The sequence below is a fragment of the Sinocyclocheilus anshuiensis genome, unplaced genomic scaffold (genome assembly GCF_001515605.1).
Source record: "Sinocyclocheilus anshuiensis isolate Anshui unplaced genomic scaffold, SAMN03320099.WGS_v1.1 scaffold152, whole genome shotgun sequence".
Taxonomy (NCBI): Eukaryota; Metazoa; Chordata; class Actinopteri; order Cypriniformes; family Cyprinidae; genus Sinocyclocheilus; species Sinocyclocheilus anshuiensis.
The window spans coordinates 2,354,587-2,361,628 of record NW_015555781.1 but is presented as its reverse complement, the minus strand read 5'-3'; the positions used below and the strand labels follow the sequence as shown (position 1 = coordinate 2,361,628).

At 37.9% G+C, this 7,042-nt stretch overlaps 1 pseudogene; it reads right to left on the bottom strand.

Moving 5' to 3' along the window:
- Positions 1 to 6,441: 6,441 nt before the first annotated feature.
- LOC107674647 (protein tweety homolog 3-like) overlaps positions 6,442 to 7,042 on the bottom strand; it is a 66,494-nt pseudogene continuing 65,893 nt past the window's right edge.

Genomic DNA, 7,042 nt, shown 5'->3' with positions numbered 1-7,042 from the left:
CTCAGAGAAGGGACAGAGCGGTGTGGAATAAAGGTAAATTATGTGAAAAATAATGCATTTTTAAAAAAACAAAGCATTAAGACATGTTAGACTGCAGCCCATAAACACAATCAAGCCTAGAAAAAAAACCTGTGAACCACCCCTTTAAATAACAACATGTACCCAATATAGGGTTTGAGTTAGGATTAGAGATTGGTTTAGAGTTAGTCGAATGTAATTATGCATAATTTTACTGTTATTACTATTGTAAGTACATGCAATGTGTAACAAGGACAATAAAATAAAGTTTTACACATTTTTATCTGACATCTTTCTCCAAATAAATTTAATTATGCAGTAACGTGATTAAAAACTGTGGGGACTGAGAACCCCCCAAAAAACTTAGTACCACATTATTATATTTACCAAACCATTATCATATTTTTGGATAATTTTAGTTGAGTTGTGTTCAAAAGTATTTAAATGCACAGGTAGTCCATAAACTGACATAGAAGGGAAAAAATTGATGGCAATAGTCCTAACTTTCATTTTTTAATACTTTCAGTTTTAATTTTAGTTTAAGTATTAGTCATTTTGTTGTTATTTAAAATATTTCTGTTTAGATTCCCTTCGGGGAAAAAAACAAAAAACAAAAACAAACATAAAACAGCTAAAACCAGCCTAAGCTGGTTGGCTGGTTTTAGCTGGTCGTCCAACCTGGTCATAGCTGGTCACGAGCTGACCGACCAGATAAAACCAGCTCAACCAGGCTGGAAGACCAGCTAAAACCAGTTACTTCCAGCTTAAAGGAACACTCCACCATTTTTGAAAATAGGCTCATTTTCCAGTAACTACAGACAGTCACGTTTTAAATAGGAAAAATATAGAAACTCTTTGGTCTTTTTTGAGCGAGATGCTAACGGTCTAATCAGATTCAATGATCTATGCTAAGCTACAGCTAAAAGTGCTACCGCCAGACCCGGAGATCGGCTGAATGGATTCGAAAATGGTAAAACTCAACTGTTTAACTCTAGGGGAGTTGGAAAATGAGCCTATTTTCAAAAATAGTGGAGTGTTCCTTTAAACAATCTAAGACCAGTCAACCAGTTTAGGCTGGTTTTAGCTCTTTATTTCCAGCAGGGGTTAAATTATTTTTATTTAACTTTAATAATTTTAGTATTTACCTTAAACTGATTTGTTATTTGCCAAGGCAACATTTCTAATATCTCATTTTCATTTAAGTTTTTCATCTTGTATTTATATTTAATTTTATTTTGGATTTATTTCAATTACTGACATTTTAAAAATGTTTTTAGTTAACTATAACACTGAATGAGTTGTGGAAGGTAGATTTTAGGTACCCTGCAGTGAGGAGAGAAAAAAAATAGGCATAAAAACAATTTTCAATCAGAAAGTGCAAGCACATTTTACAAATAATTACATAAAACTACAAGTAGCACAACATGTATTAAAGTCTTGAAATAGAAAGTGTGAAATACAAGCATTTTCTTGTAAAACACACTGCAATAATACTTGTTTTACTTGCAACTTTGAAAAATAATTTCTGTATGTATGTGTGTGTGTGTGTTATGTGATTACCGTTTCTGTCCTTACTTTTGAGTAAAAGTGGAGTCTGACTGTTGAGTTTCCCATATTAACAGCACAACAGAGTTAAAATCTGCAAAGAAAGCCCCCAAAAGTTTCCTGAGTGACAGAAATCATTTTCAAACAGATGGTTGTTAATAAAACTTCAAGAAATCTCACCTATGATCAGAAACACTGACATGTCCACAAATAGGTCACATCAACAGGCCCAACTGAGAAGAAAAAGGAAGCCACACTAAATGAGCTGGCATTGAGCCCCGTCTAATAAATGAAAATCTGCTGGGGTTCACAGGAGCCTGGCATCACCCCCATTTCCATTCACTTAACCACTCCACTGCATTCGCAACGCATTCCTGCAGCCCAACAATAAGAGCCTAACTCAATTTCCAACTTTATTAGGCTGTGTGGAATTCCATTTGCGATCCCTGTTACAGAATAAATCGGTGCCATTTTCTATTAGAGGGAAAACTGTTCCCGTAACACGTACACAGGCTTTTCATTTGTGGCTCGCTAAGCTAAATTGTTTCTTTGATGCCTATTCACATTTTAAGTCGGTGACATTGTTTGGCTCTCAAAAAATAAACGCTTTACATTTCCACTGACAATGGAAGGGGACAGGCAGGGTGTGCTGTGTAAAGATCCCTCTATTTTGTACTTTGTTTTCCCAGAAGTCCACCCTCTTCCACTCCACACGCCCAGTGAAGCGGCAGCTGCCTGGCGGCTGACAAGAAAGCCACTATGGCGGGTGTCTGTCCTGTTTGTGACACTGACCCCCATGACTGATGTCACAGCGGTGAGGTCATAAAAACAAGATTCTATTTTCCTGCCAGGCCACAGACAGCATACAATGCCTTTGACTTGACTGTTTTTTGGTAACATTTTAAAACATAAGCTCCAAAAATTCCCATTAATCAGTGAAGTAAACAACAGCACATTTCTAGCTAATTTTGGTTATATGTCAAACCATCCCATTTACAGCAAGTCTTAACAGCACATCATCGAGGCACATCAAATTGTGTGTAATTCACAATTATGTAGCTAGCAGCCAAGATTACCAAATGCCGAGACTCATCTTTTACCTGCAGTGTATGATCATTGTACATGTACCTTCTATTGAATGACACAATGCTGCCCTCCTGTGTTTTTATGCTACAACTGAGTCAAGGGTGTGGTATTACCCATGAGCCACGGGGGAGTGAATGAGCACAAATAATGAGTGCGCAATCTTAAATAAATACATTCAGAATTTATATAAAAAATGTCAGAACAGTTTTCTATATAAAAAATCCATGAATAACTGCTGTAGCTATAAATACTATAATAGCATTAAAAAGATTAATGACAAGAAAGCTAAAGATCAAGAATAAAGTGATCTTACACCTAATTCAACCCAGTAAACCTTCTTATGATCTTGAATTATTCAGAAAGGTCACCATTATAATAAATATATTCACCATAGACTATTAGTGCATTGCTGTAGACATAAAAGACATGCAGTTGAACATAAAAGACACATTCATCAGTTAATGTTAGGTTTAATCTGAAAACAGAGTTCAAGCTCAATAAAACCACAGGTTTTACATTTACAATATTTTAGTAACTGAAAAAAAGTTCATCCTACAGTGAAGTCATATAAAAGTATCTTGATAAAAGACCAAAATCATTTAATCGCATGAAAGAGACAAAATATTTTGTGCTTCCTAATATGTCTAAAAATATGCCACAAGGACGAAGAAATTCAAATAAAAAACGTAATTCAAAGTGAAAAAAAAAATCCTGTTTGTACTATATCACATCACAATTTCATGTCCTTAATGGGGCATTTTCTTGCAAACATTTGTTCAATATACTGTATATACATTATTTTTGCAGTATGACATTACCAAGGAGTAAATGGTGACATAAAAACAGAGATTGCATCATCACTAACGTGGTCATTTACAGAGAAAAAATACAAATACTCCCACAGCGTCAGGCTCATGTTCAAAGGTGTCTCATCTGGTTGCTCAGGCCACGCAGAGCTCACGAGAGTCCACTTCTTCAAGGATGCGAAACATTTAGAGATACACGGAAGCTATCAGTTATTGGCACAGTCGAGGATGTTCGGACCTCATCATTGATCACAAAAGAATCAATTGAGAAACCAATGCAAGCGTCAGTAGCACACAACATGGTTCCACTCCATATTTATAGGATGACCATGCCTTTGAGAAGCTAAAAAACCTCACATGTTCTAATAACAGCTGAATAACACAATCCAAGGCTCTGCTTGCTTATAACTGTAATACATCCCTTTAGTAATCTGCTCCATGAAGTTCTTGCTTGTTTTCATAAAAGTCTGGGACCTCAGGAGCAACTTTGCAATATTGGCATTTGTCATTAGTCCGCATTTAAACAGCATGCATGCATGCAGAGCCCACGCAGATCTCTATGAGATGGAAAATCAGGGCTCAACAGTAAGGATGAATGGCCAAACCAATGCTTTATCTATTTTTCATAAATTATGAACCTTTATCATTAAGAATTTAGAGCATGTGGATAATAAAAATGCAGCATTTTTTTTGATGTGGCAAGTGAAAATGTTAAGACTTTTTGTTGAGCCCTGAAAATGTGGTAAGGATATGACCTGGACTTGGTGTCCTGAAATTGACATGTTGGCAGGTCGAGGAAGGAGGCAGTCTGTCCTGAGGTGTCGGCAAAGGTGAGACCGATGATGCCCATGGTATGAGAACATTGGCACCACTTTATAAGGTCCAGAGGGGAGACGTGTTCATACTAGACTCAGTCTACAACATGAGAGAGGTCTTTTGAGGAGAAAGGGAGTTCACCCAGATCGGATGCCAGCCTCCTGTTTGTCTGTGCTCTCATCAAGGGGAAAATATTCTGTATGACGGCACATCACTTTTATATCTTCTTCAGGGATGGCAAGTTTCCCCTCAGCTCTGGGAATGAAAGCAATTTGTGGTACAGAAGCAACAAGCCCAGGAAATTGCGGGCTTTGAAAGTCACACTGAATTACAGCACAAGTTGCTGAGGCTTGTGGGCTCTCTTCCATTTCTTTGAACGAACAAAGACAGGCCACTGATGACTTTACTTCCTGCCATATTGGTGTCCCCTTTCCTGAGGACTAAACTGATCAGCAAAATCAAGTTCCAAATGTTAAGTCTACATTGTGTACACTACAATGAACTCCTCCCAGCTTCTTTCCTAGAACAGATAAGCGATGATGAATCGCCCAAGCTGGTCCCAGTGTCTCCGTGTTTGTACAGTATTAGGACAAATTTAATGTTCAGATATGGTCCCAGCATCAGAGTAAGCATTTTTAGAGTTTTGTTGAATTCAGATTGAAAATACTTGGATGTAATAGCAGTTGTCCAGGTTTTCCAGTAATGGCAGTGGATATAGCCCAGTTAAATGAGTAATAATTCAGTCCATGTGTATTGAGAAAAACCCAACAAGGACTTCAATAGGTAAACAGCATCTACAAACCATAATTTCCCACTGAAAATTCAAGCCTGTAAATGAGACGAAAAAAAAAAAAATCCCAAATAATCTTCTCCTCACAACCAGCGTATGCTACAGATTTAGGCCCGAAACATACTATACACAAGTAGAAGAATGTCATGACAAAGCAACTTTTGAAGAGAAACCTTGGGCTGTGTCTGAAATATAGTGCACTATTTGGTGTCTGCAGCTATAGTGAACATAATCAAGTACACTCATCTGATGTACACTAAATGGCTTACTGCTTGTGAATACCAATGCACTGTGAGCATTGTGCCGAATATATTCTGCGTCTTGCCAGATGGCGGCATTCACGACTCCCACAAATACAAATACATTTAAGTGGACTATATTAGTAATGCAGTGAATAAATCTACTTAAAACATCTGGCTCTGTAAAAAAGCACGAACAATAAATCGACACATTCTTGGCGTCTGCATTTGTTTACTAGAGTAGAGCATGTTTCTGGGTTTCTTTCTCTCACCATTTAATTAGAGCAGCTAATGTTAAATTTAAAAACTGCCATCTAAGCCTAAACAAGTGGAACCCAATTATAGAATTCTGGGAAAATTCGCATTGCTCTCACGCTATTCAGATTAGATTGGTTCAGTTATATCAGTGGTTCCCAACCCTGGTCCTGGAGGCACCCCGACACTGCACATTTTGCATGTCTCCTTTCTCTGACACACCAATTTCAGGTTTTGGATTCTCTACTAATGAGCTGATGACCTGAATCAGGTGTGTTTGATTAAGGAGACATGCAAAATGTGCAGTGTTGGGGTGCCTCCAGGACCAGGGTTGGGAACCACTGAGTTATATTACAGTAGATGCCACTGATGTAAACTGTAAAGTCGGGATGTGGCAGTAGGTCCTGCAAATGGAAAAGGTCACATTACTTCAAATGAGCAGAGGACAGAGGCCACGCAGAAATGTAGGGTTATGGGCGTTAAACCCCGTCCAGTTCTTCAGTTCTGGACCTTTCTGAACCTCTGGCAAGAGCACCACAAATGAGCAAGGGCAGCATGGATCAACAAACACACATCACTCAATGTATCTGTAGGTAATGAAGTTCATATCATTACAGACGCTCACACAAAAGCAGCCAGGGCTGAGAGTAACCCTACTAGCTGCCTGAACTGAACCAACCATCAGGAAACAGCGCAAGCGGCCTCTGGAACATTCCTCTGACAGCAGTATTTACATGATGCAAGGGCGTCCTTTATCAGCTGGGATGGAGAGCACACATCAAAGATCAACATGGCTGGATGGGTGGGCCTGGGGTGAAAGTGGGCTGTGGGAACAACATGTGGATGAGTGTGAGCTTTAGACTGAAGGGAAAAGAGACAGTGTTCCTCTAGTTTGCTGAGGAACTGCTGTTGGGGTCGGTCCGGGTGTTGGCCAGGTACTTGGCCCTCATGCTGGATGTGTACTGGATGGAGACAAACATTGAGAAAAGAAAATAATAAATCATTTAGATTTTAGACTTAGTTTTCAGACAAAAGAACATGCTATATATAGTGCAAACATGCCTGTCACAGTGGTGCTGTTTACACCTGGTATTAAAACCAAGACAATGGTCTATTATTTCATGGACGTATATTAGGGATGCACTGTAAATGACTATTATTTCATAAATAAATTATTATAAATGAAAAAATATATACTTTTAAAATTGTTATGGCTGAAAAAACAAAAATTAATGACTATTTTGTAAAAAAAAACAAAAAAACATTACATTTACATTTAAAAGTGTTAAATTATTAATGAGATTAATTTAAAGATTAGCTGGTAATCTATTTGTAAAAACAGACATTAGCATGCACAATTAAAGGGTTAGTTCACCCAAAAATGAAAATTCTGTCATTAATTACTCACCCTCATGTCGTTCCAAACCCGTAAGACCTCCGTTCATCTTCGGAACACAAATTAAGATATTTTTTATGCATTCTGAGAG